The sequence below is a fragment of the Sciurus carolinensis genome, chromosome 3 (genome assembly GCF_902686445.1).
Source record: "Sciurus carolinensis chromosome 3, mSciCar1.2, whole genome shotgun sequence".
Taxonomy (NCBI): Eukaryota; Metazoa; Chordata; class Mammalia; order Rodentia; family Sciuridae; genus Sciurus; species Sciurus carolinensis.
The window spans coordinates 176,509,392-176,527,913 of record NC_062215.1 but is presented as its reverse complement, the minus strand read 5'-3'; the positions used below and the strand labels follow the sequence as shown (position 1 = coordinate 176,527,913).

General features: G+C 51.6%; 1 protein-coding gene across 1 annotated transcript in view; it reads left to right on the top strand.

Moving 5' to 3' along the window:
• The first annotated feature begins 6,733 nt into the window (after positions 1-6,733).
• Positions 6,734-18,522, top strand: part of Ngef (neuronal guanine nucleotide exchange factor) — an 82,454-nt gene continuing 70,665 nt past the window's right edge. Inside the window, exon 1 of the mRNA XM_047547301.1 lies at positions 6,734-6,867. The gene's annotated coding sequence lies outside the window, so the exon portion shown is untranslated. The remainder of the gene's footprint in view (positions 6,868-18,522) is intronic.

Here is an 18,522-nt window from a genome sequence, read left to right as displayed (position 1 = left end):
CTCTGAAGTCTCCCTCGCCCTGCCCCTTTGAGGATGCCCATGATTCCCATTCGCAAAGCCAATCCCAGATACATCTCATTATTCTCCAGAGTCTCTCTGTCATTTAAAGTTTGACAGCTACAGAGATCAGAGAACTTGGTTGCCTTGTGAGCTCTGCAAGCTGTATCTAGAAGTTTCTGATTCATCATGGGTGGCTGATGAATGCTCATCAGTAAGCAGATGAGTGTCACCTTCCAGGCGGGGTGACCCACCTGAATCCGTAAGCCAGCACACGGCAGGCCCATGAGCTCTTAGCCCTGCTGACAAACCCCTTTCTTCCGTATCCACCGTAGCCATGTCCAAGGCTCCATGGCTATTCCCAGGGTACAAGTGGAAACCATAAAGCACCTTGTCCCAGACCACCACACACAGCACATGTGAGGCTACAAAGCTGGAAGAGCCAAAAGGCAGTCAAGTTCAGTTCAAAGCACGCTTTCTGCTTAGTCTTAAGTCAGAAGGTGGGGGAGCCTCCTTCTTTTCCCCTTCCCTCGGCTGGACAGTCCTTTCACAGTCTCTTCAGTCGGCTGCTCAGCTCCAAAGGGTTTGCTGGCTCACACTTGCCTCGCCCCTCTTGTCCTGGAAGGTCGCCTGACTCCCCCCAGGAAAGAACTGCTCCAGGTTCCTGCTCTGGTTCCGCCCTCTCGCCAGTTCTGAGAGAGAGGGTCAAATCAGTCTGATGTTGGAAATTATCTTTGAAAACCCCACGCAGGGGTCAGTTCTCAAGAAGGGTCCCCGAAAACCACTGGACTCGGACCTTCGTCCATGGGAGGCCAGGTGATCCTCTTGAAGCTGACGCCCTTTGCATCCTTATTTTTCTGCCAGCTAATTGACGGGGCCGTGGACGAGTTGTTTTTAAGTGTGTTTAGTGTAGAGGACTAAAGAAACCGAGACGCATACAAAATGGGGCATTAGACAGCTGATTAACTGAAATCATGTTTTAAAGGCTAGATAATGCAAGAAAAAATGCTGAGATGACATGAATTACAAAAAATAGGACAGGAGGTGCTGTATTAGCTAAAATATGCTTTTATACATTTATTATATACTTAAAAGTCTATATTAAAAAAATGAAAACAAACAAAATAAGTATTGCTACATCCCCCAAACTTAGTACAGTGTCTCAAACAAAGCAGTTAGTAAATATCTGTTGAATGTAGAATGAATAAACATTGTAATTAATTTTAATTAATAGGATTACAAATGATGTTTATTTTCTTCCTTGTGCTCTTCCAAGCACATGCAGATTTTATTATCATTTAAAAGTCATCACTTTTTAAATAATTGTAAGTAATATAGTGAAAGACTTTGAAATCCAGCTCCTGGGTGCTCATGGCTCTATCCGAGACAGATCACCAAGTGGGAAAATATGATTTCAAAAGGACCTAAAGGGTCGGTACACATGGACCTGGTTCCACACACAAATTTTTAACTTAAGTTTGACCACAAAGTTGCAATTGATTAAATGTTCAAAAATATTGATGTTGGAGGGCTCAGTCTGTATCCCCCCAGCATCTACTCCCCCAAAATACCAGTCCTGTGCAGCCAAAGCATGCGAACTGAGGAGGAGCAGAGAAGATCCTCGTCCAAGTCTCAAGCTCCACGAGCTCATTGTTTAGGTGGGGAAGAAACTAACCCACAGGAAGAAGTGAAGGCAGGGACCCAGCACAGTGGGCCAGAGGGCAATGGTGCAGATCGAGGGGTGGGGTGGGGGTAGAAAACCTCCTGGAGGGGCCACAAGAGCCGGCGAGGCCAGGAAGAAACGCAGAACGTCCAGGAGCAGACACAGCGGTTCAGCCGAGCGCCCAGGGCCGGCTCCCAGCGGGCCCCGAGTCTGAGGAAGGGTGCCTGCTTGCCGGGTCACCGTGACTTTGAGGTCATCCTTTTCTCCTCGAAGGTTTTTTGTTTGTGTTTTCTTCTTGGATACTGTGCAGCTCCGTGGGGACCGTCCAGGGTGAACCAGTTCCATTCACCTTGCCTAGGACTCAGTGTGCTCCTTAAAACGCTGAGCTCGTGTCCTTTGGTTCTGAGAAGTCCTCAGAGTTTTCTTTGAATATCATCTTTCCTCCACGTTTAATTCTCTCCTCCTCAACAACCTGCTAAATGCCTGTTGGGTTTTTTTGATTTATTCTACTGGTGTTTTTAAACTTCTTTCATCCTTTCCATCTCTTTACCTCCTGGTGCTTCCTTCTGGGTGACTTTTGAAGATTTATTTTCCACATCTTTGAATAACTTTAAGTTATTCCCAGTTAGGAGTTTTAATGCAATATTTCTTAGTCTTATAATTTCTACTTAGTTCTTTGAATCTACTTTAAAATTTTTTTAAATTGTCTATTTTACTTCTTTTTCTCTTTAAGCACTTCATACATGTTTTTAGCTTTACATACAAGAATTTATTTAATTCCAACAGCGACCCTGTGAAACAGGTACTGTTTATCATCTCCATTTTACAAAAGAAAAAATGAGGCAAAGGCTGGTTATGTAACTAGTCCAAAGTCACGCTGTTAATAATTGGTAGAATTGGACTTGAAACTAAAAACAAAGGAGTTTGTGCTGTTATGTGCTGAATTGCATAACCCCCAAATTCCCATGTTGAAGACATCATAGGTCTTTAAAGGTAAAATGAGGTTGTGGGGAGGGGCCCTAATCAATGGACCAGTGTCCTTATAAAAGGAAGATATTAGACACAAACATACACACAGAAAAGAGAAACCATGTGAAGACAAAGAGAGAAGGCAGTCACCTGTGTGCCAAGGAGAGAGACCTCAGAAGCAACCAAACCTGCCGGCACCTTGATCCTGAATTTCTAACCTCCAGGACTGTGAGACAAAAATATTTCTCTCATTTAAGTCCTGCCAACCTGTGGTGTTGTGTTATGGCGGCCCTAGCAATACATCACCTTCTCCGCACACAAATGTTTTAACCTTTTCCTCCAGCCACACTCAGGTATTTTTGGATGCCTAGCTTGCTCAATCTCATTATTGTCTGACTGTGAACAAAAGAAATTTAATTGTCGTACTTTGGAATCTCATGAAAGTAATAATTCGACATACCTGTTTTTTATTTTTGTATTATTTCTATTTCCTCATTTGTCAACACTCCCATTTTTGTGGGATTCCTTTCTTCTGTTGGGCTTCCTCAAGTGTTTTATAATTGTTTTACAATTTTTGTGTGTGAGTTCATCTTCTACGGGAATTATCTTTCCAGTGTGATGCCCCACTCATGCCCTGGATTGTGGAGCCCTCCCCTTAGTTGCCTCTACCTGTCTTAAGGGTTCGCAGGCTCTCGAATTTCTTTTTCAGTTTCCATCTTATAATTTCTGGATATCACAAGGGGCTAAAAGTTAGACCCCATGTGTGGATCTAACTTGTTCTTCATTTTCTTGGGTAATTTTATTTCTACCTGTGGCCTGGAGCATTTTTTCCATTTCTGAGCTGTAATCCCTCCTCAAGCTTCCTGCTGTGTTCAGGTCCAGAGACTCTGATTATTTATTGTTTCCCCATAACAGTTAATTTAAAACAAATAAGCAAGATAGGGACAAAGTACTCAGCTCACCAGGATCAATACAGAATCACCTATTTGGGCTGGGGAGATAGCTCAGTTGGTAGAGTGCTTGCCTCGCAAGCACAAGGCCCTGGGTTCAATCCCCAGCACCACAAAAACAAACAGAATCACCTATTTATTTGTGTCACTTGGAGATTTACCTTTCTTGATTTAGAATGGAAATATATATATATATATATATATATATATATATATATATATCACAAAATTATGTCCAGCATTTCTGTCTGTTCAGGAAAATTTGTGTGACCTTGGACAAACCGACTAACCTCTATTTATCTGGATTTCTTGTTATAGTCTATAGAAATGATTAAACAAGTTTATCCGGGAAAGTGCTTAGAACAAACTCACAGGTAGTCAGTACATGTTCGACACATTCCTGCTTCTAATCAGTTATTTTTCTTGACCAGGTCTAGCCTGTTACCTTTAAGTTTTATTATATTTTTTAATAACCACAGGAATTAAAAAAAAATTCAAACACTTAGATTCTTCTCTTCTTCCAACTCCTAAAAGCAAACTCAACCTGAGAAGTTATCAATAAAAAAAATTCTTTTATAATGAATTGAACTTATTACACAATGCATCATTTTAATAATCACTTTAAATCAATTGGTTTGTGATTATTAAGCCCATTAATGGTCTATCAAAAATGATCACCCAGGAAAGCATCATGAAAGCTTTGAGTCAAGGGCACCCAGGCCTTAAAATGATTTCTCAGTAGCACCCCAGAATATTCCTACAGCAGGACAGCAGCCAGCCAGTAAGCACAGAGAACTCAAAAGTGCGCTGAATCAGAAAACCGCCAGGACAATGACACAGGACAGCATGCGCAGGCTGTGACCCTGCACGTGTGTGCGTGAGGGACGGGGAGGAGAGAGGGAGAGACTGTGCCCCGATGGAACGTTTCTGGAAGGGTACTCGTGAACTGTTAGCAGAGGTTATGTAAAATGTTTTTCAGCAAGAAAGCGACAGGAGCAGGTCTGTGTCGGCAGATCCAGCTGAGTACTGAGTGGGGTGGGCGGGGAGGGCAGAAGTGAACTGGGGAGACGGAAGCCGGGACACCCTGCAGTAGTACTGGGGCCGACTCTGTGGTGACGGAGTGGAGGAGAAGGGAAGCTAGGTGCAGTCTGGAACACTCCCAGTGCCCCCCAGGGCCGGGCAGTACATGTGCTAGGTGCCCAGTAAATGTTTGAAACAAACAGAGTCCAGTAGGCAACTTCAGTCCCTGCAGGCATCCCACTGGGCCCCTCAGGACCCCAGCCTCACTGACCCACCGCCGGTGCCTCCCCCTACTCAGAGTTCACTCCCTCGGCTCTAGGTGGGAAGATGGGTTCCCAGGCAGGTGAGACCAGGCCTCGCGCCATCCTGTGCCTCTTCCTGCCCTGCCCACCCACGAGTGCGAAAGCAGTTCCCACTCCACCCTCTTGCCCCTGACTCACTCCATCGCAAGAACCAAATAGTACGTGAGGCAGACAGAACTCTGAGCCACGCCGTGAAGGGAGCGAGGACCAGGGTCTCAAATTTGACAGCCAAGGGCCAGCTGAAGGAAGGAGGAGAACCCTGGGACAAGCACTCAGCAACGCCTCCTCAAGCCCCACATGGGTGAAGGCTCTACTGGACGCCTTTGGTGGCAGAGCTCAGTGAAGTGGAAGTGGGAATAATTCATTTATTCTGGTATCTTAGGAGCCTAATGTGTGTTCTGCTCAAAAGTTTATTGAATGAATGAAGGGGTGGATGGATGGAGGGACTGACAGATGGACAAACCCATGGATGGATGAAATGAGGGATGGGTGGATGGTTGAGAAAGTACTTAGATCTGGCTTGCAGAGACAAAACTGAAACCAACATTTTGTGACAATCAGATGACTGTAATAGACAGCTTTCCATGATGGCCTCAGCGATCCCCCTCCTGGTATCCATGCCTGTGTGTGATCCTCTACCTGTGAATGGGGCTGTGACTGAGGAATTCCTCCTAAGGAGCAGAATGCAGCCAAAGTGATGAACTGTCACTTCCACAGCGAGATCGCAAGAGCCTGTGACTGCCATCTTTCTGGGCTCCATGCCCACTCTGAAGAAGCGAGTCGCCCCAGTGGAAGGGCCCACGTGGCAGGAGACTGGGACAGGCCTCCAGCCACCCACCAGAGGGGAGCTGAGGTCCTTGGGGAACTCAATCCTGCCAATAGGCCCAGGGACTCCCAGTGGGGCCTTGAAATGAGACCTCAGGGCTGCCCCGCCTCCCCGTTCCCATTGATTGCAGCCTGTGAGAAAACTGAGCAGAGAGTCTGTGCCCAGATGCCTGACCCACAGAAACCAGATTGTAAGTGTGTGTGGATTCATGCCACCACACTTTGGGTTAATCTGTTACCAGCAACAGATAGCTAAACAATGGTTCATTTGAGGTTTGTATAAAGATGGGCATTGTGGAAATTAAACTTGGCAAATGATGATAGTGGTTAAGAGCCCAGGTTTTTGTACTGAGTTTGAATTCTGGACCCTCAACATACTAGCTGTGTGATTTTGGGCAAAATGATGAACTCCTCTGAGCCTGTGCTTCTTTTAAATGGGCCTAATTCTCTGCTCACACCGACAGCACCAGGATTATGTAGATTATGCTCTGAACCTAGCCCCGGGCCTGTCATGCAGTGAGCACGGAATAGAAGGAAACTGTTTGCAGTAATGATCAATAATGATGACGATGGGGCAGGACTCCTCCCAAAGCAATAGTGCTCCTGCCTTGAAGTGGTCAAGCCGAGGCCAGACGGTCATGAGCAAGAAGAGAATGGAATGTCAGAGCGGACCCCAAAGCCTTCCTGAATCTCAGAGTCAACAGCGGGCCCGGCCCAGGCCAGGTGTGCCCAGGACCTTCTTGGTGAGACGACCTGTATTACCTTTCTCCAGGGGGTCCTGCCAGCATTCCCAGCCTTCACCTCCAGGGGCACCTTCCCTCCTGCATGGCCTCCAGGACAGGTGTATGGCCACCACCCTGGCTGGGCCCTCGGCACCCGGCAAGGTAAATACAGGAAGTGATTGTTATGGGCATGGGGCCAGCTGTGGGCCAAGGCGAGTCTGAAGGTCAGGAAGGCTTCCTGGGGAGGCTTTTCCCAGAGAGGACAGAGCACTTTCCTGTGGCCCTCTGGGACGGCGCAGAGAGCCTGTGGATTTACCTGGGCACAGCAGGTCTGCTCTGTGGCTTCAGCTCCTGGCAGCACAGTGGACGGGGAGGAAGAGCTGTTAGGGGTCCAACCTCCAGGGGCTCCTCGCTGGCAGGTGAGCGAATGGCTTTGATTTTTCTTAATGAAATGAGATGAAAATAGAAATTAAATAGAGTCCCCCGCGGGGACAGGCAGGAGCGTAGAGTGCCACACACCCATTTGCTGAGAAAGCCTGGCTCTCAAGCTCGAGATCCGGGCTGTCGTGCCTGTGCCTCACCCCTCTGGGGTCTCAGTTTCACATCTGTGACACCCAGTAATGATTCCTTCTAGCTCGTCTCCTGTCTGTGTGGGGGCAGTTGGGACAACAAGTAGGAGTGGCTGCCTGACTTGCAGTGCCCTGTACCTGATGAGCCCACAGGGCCCCCGCTAAATTGCAAGGGCTTCCACCGTGGCAGCACCGTGCTGAGCCCCACGGGCAGGCTGAGAACAGGGCTGGCGCTGCCCTGCCACCTGCCCTGGAAAGAAACGTACGTGGAGACTGTGAAGTGCTTGAATCAGTGACGGAAGTGCACCAGGGCAGCAGAAGTCATCCTCAAGTGACAGACCACTGCTCCAGGGCCATTTCAGTAGGACCAAAGAACCTACCCCTCAGAATCAAGCCAAAGCCTGGTGGGACTCCGCTGTGGTTTCCTCGATGGGAGTTGGAAGGCTCTGATTTCCATCTTGATCAAGTCTGGGGATGTTCCCAGGCCACTGGCTGCATAGAGCTGGGACCGGCGATTCGCGTGCTTTGGGCTATTCTGCAGCTTCTGCTGGTCACTGACATATTTTTGCCTTTTGGGGAAATGAGGATCTTAAAGCAGTGAGACCGCTGGTGGGAGTGCTCCGGGTGGGTCCCTTGTCACCCACCCCTCCCCTCCCCTCTGTTTTCCCACTTGATTTCCCCTCCTTTCCCACCTGCCCATGCCTCGGGCTGCCTCAGGCCCTGCTTGGCACTGTCTCCAGGGAGTCTTGAGCTTTCTGGTCCATGAAGGTTGACAGTGGACCACCTCTCTCAACCCCACTCCCCACTCCACCCCTTCCTGACCCCAAATTGCCTTGGAATCCCCCCGGGGGTCTCTGAAGTAGAAATAGCAGCCCCAGCCCGAGGGACAGATGCTTACCAGCTCCACTTCCTCAGCCCAGAAAGCTCAACCCCTGAGCAAACCAGCCTGGAATGTGTGTGACCACCGAGAGTCCCCAAGGGGTCCACATCCAGCCACCCATGCCTACTGGCTCCAGCAAAAGACACAGGGGCCAGTGTCTGTGTCAATAAACCAGCGAGCGGGCAGCCCTGTCAGCGGTGACCCCACCCTGGACAGGCATCCTCTAGCATTCCCGGCCCCCGGTGCCTCCCCAGCTAAGGGCGGCTCGACGCTCTGAGGGTAGGCAGCCTTGCCTCATTTTATTGCTTCATCCACCGATTGCTGAGTGCCTGCCATTGTGAAGTTTGGAAGGGGGCTGGGGACACAGGTGGGATGATGGTGGTCTTCAGACAGGTGGAGGGGATAAGGTAGGGCTATGCCCCCGCCTCCTGGGACCAGGCTAGAGGGGAGCTCAGACCACGCCCTGACACCAAGGACAGTTATTGGGGTCATGGAACTGAGAGATCCCTGCTGAGCTGATCCTGAGTGTGCCTTTTCCAAGCCCCCTAACCCCCTGTGGAACGTTTAGGGGGCTGCTGGGCAGAGCAGGTTGAGCCTGGGAAGGAATTTCTTGTTTCTCTTGTCCACTTTTGGAGATATCAGATCACAGGTGGGAGCTCCGCCTCAGGACTGGAGGAAATGCCCAAGGAGGCCACCAGCTTGTCCCTGCTTCCTCTGGGTGACAGCAGTCCCTGAAGCCCAACTCTCTGGGAGACACCACTGTGTCTCAGCAGTCTTCCTTCGGGGAAAGAGCTCGGTGGCTGATGGAGGACCTGGGAGCTGGGTCAGGCCGGCGTTCTATCCTTCCACCTCAACTTGCCTGAACTTTGGAGTGGGAAAAAAAAAAAAAAACCACATGTTCAAATGAGAGGGATGTGGGTCATCCAAGGAATGACCAGGGAGGCCTGCAGGGAGGAGATGACATTTGAGCTGGGCATCTTTGAACAATCTTATATCACTTATCAATTATTTTATAGGAGGTCGAGGATAGTAGACGGGTATAGCTTTAAGGCTCTGACTTGAAAATAAGTCTGCCATTTTCCCCACACTCACCCTGATTGAACATTGCAAGTTCTTTAAATAGCACGTTCATCCAATGGCATATTCCTGGTGAAGGGAGAGCACAGTCTTGGCAAGGTGGGATGGAGCCTCCCAGGAGAAGCATGAGAAGGGTGGGGATGTGAAGGAACAGGTTTGCTGGAGCAGAGGGAAGGTGGAAGGGATGCCCCAGCCCGTGACACTTGGACCCCAGAGTTCACACAGGTCAGAGTGGGTGGGTGCATGGCCAAGGTGTCTCATGGGAAACTCATCCCTCACTTCCCTACCCAGCTCTGTGGCTCTGCCTCAGTCACCTTCAGTCTCAGCTGGAGCTTTGTGCACCAGCCTTGGGATCTCCCAGGACTGGAAGCTCTGATCATCAGTCACCCAATTTTGGATGAGCTTAGAAACATGGGCACTAATTCATTATTAATGAGTGTGTTTCCTATTAAAGACAAACTTCAATACCCAGGCTTGCTGGAAGGACAAGCAATTTGGACTGTACCCTTATTAAAACAGTTAGGGATGGAGGGCGATAAGGAAGGAAGGGGAACATGGCCCAAGGACCTTGACCCCAGTTCCCATCCGGAAGTGGCAAGAGTCATTCCCAGGTCTGTCTTGGGAGCCTTGCTCCACCCTGTGTATGCATTAATTCAGCCTGCTAGTATGGACAGTTCAGTCCAACACGACCGTGAATCCTGAGAAAGCACTTCCTTCATCCGGGCAGCAAGATGGCCTGTACTGCTCTGGGCCCTGCGAGGGGAGGTCCAGCAGGGGTCAAAGGGTGTAAAACACTTGCCTCTCCCAAGTTCCCACCTTCATTTCAGTTCCCAGCTGCTTCCTTCTGGCTTACTGCCCTCCTAAAGAGTAGGAAAACCCCATGTTTCTACTCAGAGCTAATCCAATCAGCATTCTTGCACCCAAACAGATTCCTGTGCAATCCCACCAGGGGCAAAAATTTCCAATTTTTAGAACATGGGCTCTATTTTTTCATGGTGCTGTCTGGTTTCGAGCCCACTGGGAAAGCGCAAGCATCTATAAAGACATGTTTTGCTCTCATCTGAGTGATAAGAACATTCCAGGGTGGATTCTTGGGGGTTGGAGGGAAGGCTTCTTTCTGCTGAGCTCCTTTTCAGGAAATTAGCTTTGAACCTTAAAATAATTCTCAGGTTCCTTGTTTCTGGATTTAAAAGGACCTCTGGCACAGGGACAAGTCTTCATCAGCAGTGCCTGTAGCTCTCTGTGGGTTTCTGGTCTCTTTGGAGTTTGTTCCAAGTCAAAAGCGATGTCCCTTAGAGTCGGTTAACTTGGGTTCCAAGTCAAAGGTAAGAAACGTTTCTAGCTCAGGGTCAGAATGCAGCCACGTTGACGCTCAAAGAGAAACAGACCCACCAAGATTGTTTTGGGGAAAACATTGTTATAGCTGATCTCTGTGTTCATTGGAGAAATATCTCAGAAATTGCCAAAGAGAAGTGGCATGGGAGGTTAACCGGAATCTTTTCATGGGAGCACTATTTAGGGTCAGGTCTTTGTGAATGCCCTCCCTTGCTGGGTCTTCCCGGGCATGAATGCCTGCTTATTGTCTCCTTGACCCACCCTTGCTTTCTTACTGATTCTGGGCACACTGGGTCCTGGAGGGGTTGCCCTGGGGCTCCTGTAGGGTTTAGCCTTTTGTAGGAGGAGTGTGATGTGAGCAGATAGGCGTTGAGACATGGAGGGAGTGGTCCTGAGGGTCAGGGACCTTTAAGTCCCAGCTTCGAACCTGGATTCATGGACCTGGGGGCGGGGTAAGGACAGCCTCGGGGCACTGTTCCCTAATCCCATGCCCATGTGGGAACACACGTGAGGAGCTGCTCTGCCAGGTCCAGCCTTCCTGTTCCCATGGGGCAAACAGAGCCTCCCAGGGCACAGGGAGCAGCGGTGGGTGTATGTGTGTGTGTGTGTGTGTGTGTGTGTGTGTGTGCACCAGTTTGCAGGGAGGGGGAGAAAGTTGAGTGTGAGACTCTGGCAGCCCCAAAACCAACTAGCTTACTGGTGAGTTTCCCACAATGGCAAATGGATCCATCCATGTCAGCTCTGATCCACACTAAAGGCTGCCCAGGGAACTTTTGAGGGCAACAAGGCCCACGCTAGTCTTGAAGAAGGAATGCCTCTGTTGATTGACAAAGGAATGGGGAAGGGTGATCAGCGTGCACCTCCCCTGCCAGCAGGGAGGACGGGGTTTGGAGGTCTACACGCAGACGGATGCTTGGGCACCCAGGAAGAAGGCCACGACTTATCTGTGCAGACCTTGAGCAGGTGGGCCGGTGGAGTCTCTGCTTCCTTGTCTTTAGATACAAGAGCGTGGTGAAGCCGTTTCTAAGTCCCTGAGTAGCCAGGGGGTCGTGGACAGAAAGGGGTGTCACCAGTCATAAACCACCCAACCCTGCATCCGTGGGGCAGTGTCTGAGTACCCTGACCCCGAGACAATCCTTGGTCGGTCACTCCGGGCATGGTGAGTGGGCTTGGAATTCTTTGGCCTGGTGCAGATCTAAACCTGCATCGACCACACAGGCCTTCATCTGCCTGGAGACTCCTCGGCTTTACGTGTAGGTGGAGGGCGAAGGCTTGAAGAAAGTGATGGTGGAGAGACACCATGCGTAAGGGCACAGCAGTAGGTGCCCCGTGCTGGGAGCCGGTGGTAGGGGTGGGTGAGGCATAGCCTGGGGCACAGGTAGGGGTCCAGGCTCTGGGGGCAGAGCGGGGTGCTGTTAATAGCATGCTGAGCAGTCAGGTGGGATCTGACACCTCAGCACGCAGCACACAGTAAGTGCTCAGTAAGAATTGCTTAACAAGCAACCGCAGGCTCCTGAGAAGCAACGTCCACGCAGCCCTCAAGAAAGAGGCAGAACCGGGCAAGGGAAACCAAGGCAAACCCAGCGCAGGAGACAGCATAGCTGTTCAGAGGAGGAGAGGCCCGGGAGCCGCTGGGTTCATTCTGAGCACTTGGAAGTCATAAGCAGGAGCACGATATGACACAGTGGGGCTTTATTTCAGAAAACCAGACTTGGGCACTTCCTGCGGTTCCCAGCAATTACCCCCTCTTTCTGCCTCATGGTCCTGATGAGCATCCTCCATAGCACTTGAAGAGGAAGGGGGCTTTGTCTCTAAAAGCTGCACAGTTCTGGGGCCCGAGGGCATGTTGCTGCCCAGAGGAGCCCTGAGTCAAGATGCAGAAGCTCTGCTGTGAAGTGGGCAGGGGCGGACCAGCTGGAGGCTGCAGGCTCCCCAGAGGATGCAGGACATTGGGGGACATGCAGATGTGACGGTGTCGGCATAGAGGGGTCTTTGGGAAGACAGGAGGGGGTCACTGAGGAGAAGGGAAAGGAGTAAGAGGACTGCAGAAGCGGCTGGGTAGGGTCCCCCCACTGTCTCCAGCTTTCTCAGGGACATTTGAGACCAGGTCAGCAGGGACCGTAGGAGGCTAGAGGTCTCAGAGCAGACACGACATGACTGCTACAGAGAGCAGGGGGACTTGCTGGAGAAAGCAAGCTGACTTGTTGACCGGTCTTGCATAGTGATCACGAATCAACTATGACATCTGTCTGCTCTTGACCAGGCCAGGAGGCCAGAAATGCCAACATACATTAAGTCCTGCTCTATTGAAAAGAAGAAAACTCAGGGGTCACAGTAGTGACCAAGTGGGAGCAACTAACTGGGCCTAGGGCACAACCTCTGACATTTGGTCAATATGACTTGAGCATCTATGCTGTGTGACCTTCGAGGGCATCAGAGATCCCCACAGCTGGAGCTCAGTCTGGGGGTTCCTGAGTAACCTGCTGCCACTTTTGCTTGGCACTTGCTTGTCATGTTGTGACCATCTGGCCTGCTGGTTCATTCCCCCACTAGGCCGAGACTTTGCACCTTCGTTTGCCCAGGGCCTGGCCTGGGAAATGGGTACTCAGTAAATACTTGCTAGGTAGGGGAAGGAACCAGTGGAGGAGCAGCCACGTGGGTGGACTTCAGCAGGGTGGGCAGGGCAGGGAGCCTTAGAGGACATTAGTGAAGAGGACCCGGGGAGGGGGCAGCAGCTACCAGGTGACGCTACAGCAAGAACCCCAGGTTCAACCAAGGCTGGAAGCCATCATCAGAACCCTCAGGAGATGGGTGGAGAGGGAGAGAGAGGATGCAGGTGGCTCAGATGCAGGCCAGGATAGCCTGTAGGGAGGGGCACCCAGGGCTCTGCTGTTTCAGGGGCCAGAACTCTGGAGACGGGGCACTCCCCTCCGTGTGGGGAGGCCCCAAGCACCTTCCAGAGTCGTTCTGTGTGCAGCAGGCATGTCCTGCCAACCCCCCAGAAACGTTTGGGTCATTTGTGACTAAAGCGCAGTCTCAGGGACGCAGGGAACTCGTGTCAGAAAAACAGGACAGCAGCATCCCAGGACACTGGCTTGCCGCCCTCCCGGGGCTGGAGGAAGGCTGTGTCCTGCCCTGGACGTTGCCCACACTCTCTCTGCACACATTCTCCAGGGAGGGTCTGCCTCACAGAGGCCAGTCCAAGAAGGTGGCGGCCACCGGGGTGGTTGGAAGGCACCTGCTCCATGTCCCAACTGGTCTGAGTCCCGCTGCAGGGCTCCCGGGGAGGACCTCAGAATCTGCGTCTCTGTAAAGCTGCTGCTCAAAACTGACCATGCAGGCAGGCAGCGGGAAGAGGGCCTGGTTCAGGACCGAGGAGGCTGGTGACAGTGCTGGCTCAGCCAGGTTAGCTCAACCCTCCGATTCTTGTCACTCAAACCCAGAAGTTGCAAAAGTAAAAGGACTTTATCTGGGCCTTGGGGATTGCAGATTGGGAGACAAGGGCTCAGGGAGCAGCTCTGTCTCAGGATTCGGAGGAGGGCAGGGAAAGTGGGCGCTTGTATGCTGTGAAGGATCGGGGGCCGCGTGGCCCACAGAGGACTACGCAGGAATGGACCCGCTGAAGGGAATGTCCGTAAGTGAGAGTCCATGACCTCTGGGTGTGCACCCTGAGACCCTGAGCCTCTGGGCGCAGTGCGTTTGTCTGGTTCAGGTGGTTGCAGAGGCCTGGGTCAAGGGTGGAGGTGGCCAGGTTCACGTGCGGGCAGCAGAGGCTGGAGCTGCGCGGGTTGCTTCCACATGCGCTCCGGTCTCCACTTTGGAAAACGCTTTCCGAGTTGCTTTCGTTGTAATTTTCCTTTTATTTTCACATTCCTGAATGTCAATCGTTTGCCTTCCATGTTTACAATTTTTTTACTGCACCCGTGTGCCACCTGTACTGTTGAGACTTTGCACAGATTGGCTTCAAACGAAATTCCTTACTTTATTTATTTTCATCCTGAGCATTAGTGTCTGCGAAGTCACAGGTGTGATATGCAAATTGGATTTTTTTCTAGAACACATAAAAATATGCAACAATTACATTTTTGAACATCTGACCTCTTAAAAATCACCTTGCAGGGCTGGGGCAGTGGCCCAGTGGTAGAGGGCCTGCCTCGCACGTGTGAGGCCCTGGGTTCCATCCTCAGCACCACATATAAATAAATAAAATAAAGGTATTGTGTCCATCTACACCTAAAATTATTTTTAAAAAATCTCCTTGCTGCCACGGGTTCAACTCCCATTCAGCTGGAAGGAGGACGGGGACCTTCTAGAGTTTGCCCAAATCCTGTAACTATTTTAGATGAAAGTCAGTTGAGAGAAACCACAGTCCTTCAACGCCCCTGCCCTGATAGTTTGTTTCTTTAAAAATGAAACCAAAATGGAAATTCTGGCCTTTGTGCCCTGGTTTCCCTCCATGGCTCTGCCTCCCTCCAGCGTTCTGTCCCCATGGTCTGTCCCTGCTCTCTTCTCTGCCCACCATCAAGGGCCTCCATGGTCTCGATTCCTCTGGCCCACAAACACTGGGCATAAACCTCAGTTTTCCTGGCCTTACCCAGGGCCTGAGCAACTCCCACCTACAGGCTTCTGGGGAGACTCTGGCATTTTGAATGCTTCTAGCACAGATACGAGAAGGTTCCAGAGGGGAAGGGAGGCCAGGGAAGGTTTGTTTTGTGGACGATGAGAACTGGTAGGAAGTGGCCCCCTGGCTGTTCTGCTGAGCCCAGGTCAGGGTCCGCCTTGCTGTGGGACCCTCAGGGTCATCGCGGTCTTCACTTCGCAAAGAGGGATTCTGATGGGCTCAGCCCAGCCTCTGGGTGATTCCTCTGGGACCAAAGGTCCACTCTATTCTGGTCAGTTATGTCCTGGGGTTTAGGCCGTGGCACCCGGGCTGCCAGCTCTCTAGGGTTAGGAGAGGCACAAACTCCCTAAGATGGGAACAGGAAAGAAGGATGGCTACCTCTAGTACAAATACTGGTTCCCCAGTGCCATTTTGAAAAATTGGGTTGGCCATGGAGTCTGTGGGAGGTATTTAGGGCTAGATGAGGTCATGAGGGTAGGGCCCTCATAATGGGATTAGTGTCCTTATAAGAGAAGGAAAATAAAACCATCTCCCTCCTCTCCCCATGCACACACTGAGGAAAGGACTCATGAGGACAAAGGGAGAAGGCGGACCAGGAGGAGGCCCCTCCCCAGAGCCCAACCCTGCTGGTCAGACTTCCAGCCTCCAGAACTGTGAGATAATAAATTTCTGTTGCTGAAGTCCCCCGCCTGTGGCATTTTGTTATGGCAGCCCCAGACTAAGGCACCAATATTGGCCCTGTCATTTTTAGTAGGCTTTTTATAAACCCCCTTGAACGTGGGCTAATGAATGAGTTCAGAGCCGCGGCAACATGCACATGGTCCCGCTACCAGAGCCCAACAAAGACCCAGTGTAGGGCAGGAAGCTCCGGCACGTAAACCTCCCAGTGTGGCTGTGGAAATGACTGCCCACTTGCCCAGAGTCTGTTTTCCCTGCCTGGGCACCTGGCAGGCCTGGCCTCCTCCCTCTGGAACAAGCTGACCTTGCCCACAGGCGGATGGAGCTTGCCAAGGGCGGCAGCCTGAGGCGGCTCACCCTAGGAGTGGTCTTTGTCCCAGACTCACTCCCTCCTGTGGCTCACGCCCTGTCTGAAGGCAGACAGGGGCCCACAATCACTGCTGTAGGCAGGCGACTGCTTAGGAAGGTAGGTTGAGGTGTCCCCTCTTGCCATCCCCTCTGAGCAGCCGTTGTCACCAGCATGCTCCGTGCCCTGAGGGGACGGGCTCCCAGCAGCTCCACCAGCCAGCCCCCTGAGACAGGGCACAGATTTTGCTGCCTGGGACAGAGCTGGGGGTGAGGTGGGGGAGCTGATGGACATTTATATTCTCAAACTCCACACCCACTTTTTATACTGAACATTCTATATATTTTACCACCTTTCATTCTTTTATTTAAAATATATTTTTAGATAACTTTAATTCTATATTCACCAAAAAAAATATAAGAAATTTAAATAAGTAGAACGTTCCTTCAGTCCCAAAGGCGGGAGGAGCAGCCTGGGAGAACTGCCTCTGGTTGGTCAGGCACGCCAACACACAGAGGGCTGCAGAAGGGACAGAGGATGATGAGGTTGTGAGGAAATTCTCTTCTGCCTGCTCTGCTGGGGCCCCGAGTGAGGGCCACAGGGGTCTCACTGTGGGACCCCTGTGCTCAGCGTGGGTGGACAGAGTGCTCTCGCCGAGGACCCAGGCTGAACTTCGTGGATGAACTAGGAGGTGGTGTCACCCGGCAGATGGATTCCAAGGCTCCAGGGGCATGTCAAGTACCAAGGAGACCAGCCCCAGATGTGGGGGGCACACCTTCTCTCCCCCATCTAATCTCGGGTGTCCTTCCGCTGCAGAACCTCAGAGGAAGAGAGCGGACTCACCTCACACCTACGGGCTGCCCAAGAGTGAGCTGGAGGAGACCACCGCCCCACCTGCCCTCACTCACTAGGGCGCGGGGGACAGGCCTCCACAGCCACACTGGGGAGACATCTGTGCCTGCTTAAGCCCCTCGGGGGCCCAGGCGCCCCTGTGGAGGCCGCACACGGGTAGAGAAGGGTCTGGCCCAGCAGACTGCAGTCGGCAGCCTGGAGCTCAGTTTCCGGAGTGAGCCCCACTAGTCTTGTCCTGGCCACCTGCTGCTCCGTCCTGGGCTTCCTGCCCTTGATCTTTGTTCTTTGGTGAGGACAGCTGTGTGGCCATCTTTCCTCGGGGACCTGGCAGCCCCAGGTTGAAATCCCACCTCAGTCACTTAGGAGCCATGTGATCTCAGGCAAGTTACTGAGTGTCCCTGAACTTCAGACTCCTTGTTTGTTAATAGAGGACAAACAATAGTCACCTCATCTCCCTGTCCCAGGGATGTTGTAAGGAACAAAGAAGTCAGGAAAACACCAGAACCGAAAGAGCTGCGTGTCCCTCTGGGAGAGTGGAAAGAACAGTCTTCGGCTCAGGGTGTGTCCTCTCCAGGAGGGTTTGGCTCAGTCGCCGCCTTCTCCATGGTGGTGACATGGTGGTGTGGAAGGGAGGGAGTCGACTGACACTATGTGCAGTGTGACACTGGGGCCCTTCTGCCCACGGTCTGACCCATTATGTTCCAGAAATCTCCACTGTGGGCCCAAGGAGGGTGCCTATCCCGAAGGGGTCAGAAGGCCCTGGCTGGGGTGTCCAGTGCTCAAACCAGGAGGTCCAAGGACTCAAGGCACAGGGTCTTGGCAGGCACAGGACCACAGAGAATTAAACGCTGTCTCTGGATAACTACAGAAGCCCTGTCAGCTCAGGACTCCGAGCTGGTCTTGACCTGGCGCTGGGAACACCAGGGTCTCCACACCATCCCTCCAAACCTCCTGCCCCTTAAAGAAGTCCAGAGCAGCAACGGCAGGCCAGGCTCCCTTTCCAGAGAAAGGGGATTCTCCAGGTGCAGTCCCCAGCTGCTGAGAACCGTCACAGGGCACGTTCTTCCTGAATCGAGCCCTGTGTTAATCCTCCAGGGGACTCTGTGGCTTACCCAGGTGAGAGCCACTGCTGCATAGGACAAGGACCAGTTAGAACAACTTGGGACAACAACATGGACGAATCTCACAAGTGTAATGTCACAGAAAGAAGCCAGATACCAAAAAGAAGGTCTGAATGACCCCGTTACATAACCACCCAACCGGGCAAAAGGAGTGAATGCTGTTAGCAGCGAGTTCCCCACAGCAGGGTGGACGGGGCGGGCCCTGGGGAGCTCTGGGCGGCAGCAATGCTGTCCTTTTGAATCTGGTTCTGGTTACAAAGCATGCTTGTTTTGCAAACATTCAGTAATCGGCACTTAATACGAGCACTTTCTGTGTCCTGCTGAAGTTTTAAAATTATTTAACCATGCCAAGGGCTACACTAGATTGCCACCATCCCCTTCACTGTGCATCGTCATGAACGCTGACGAGTGGGTGACATCACACGGGGTGACCTGGCCCCACTCCAGAGAGCCACAAGTCAGGCATTCTATTACCCTCGATGGAAAAGGTTTCCCAAATCCAACCTAAAAGCAGCCTCAACGGACCCAGGCCAAGCTGGCTAATTAGAACCAGAGAGAAGCAGCCGAGGAGCAACACAGCTAAGACCAAAGCTGC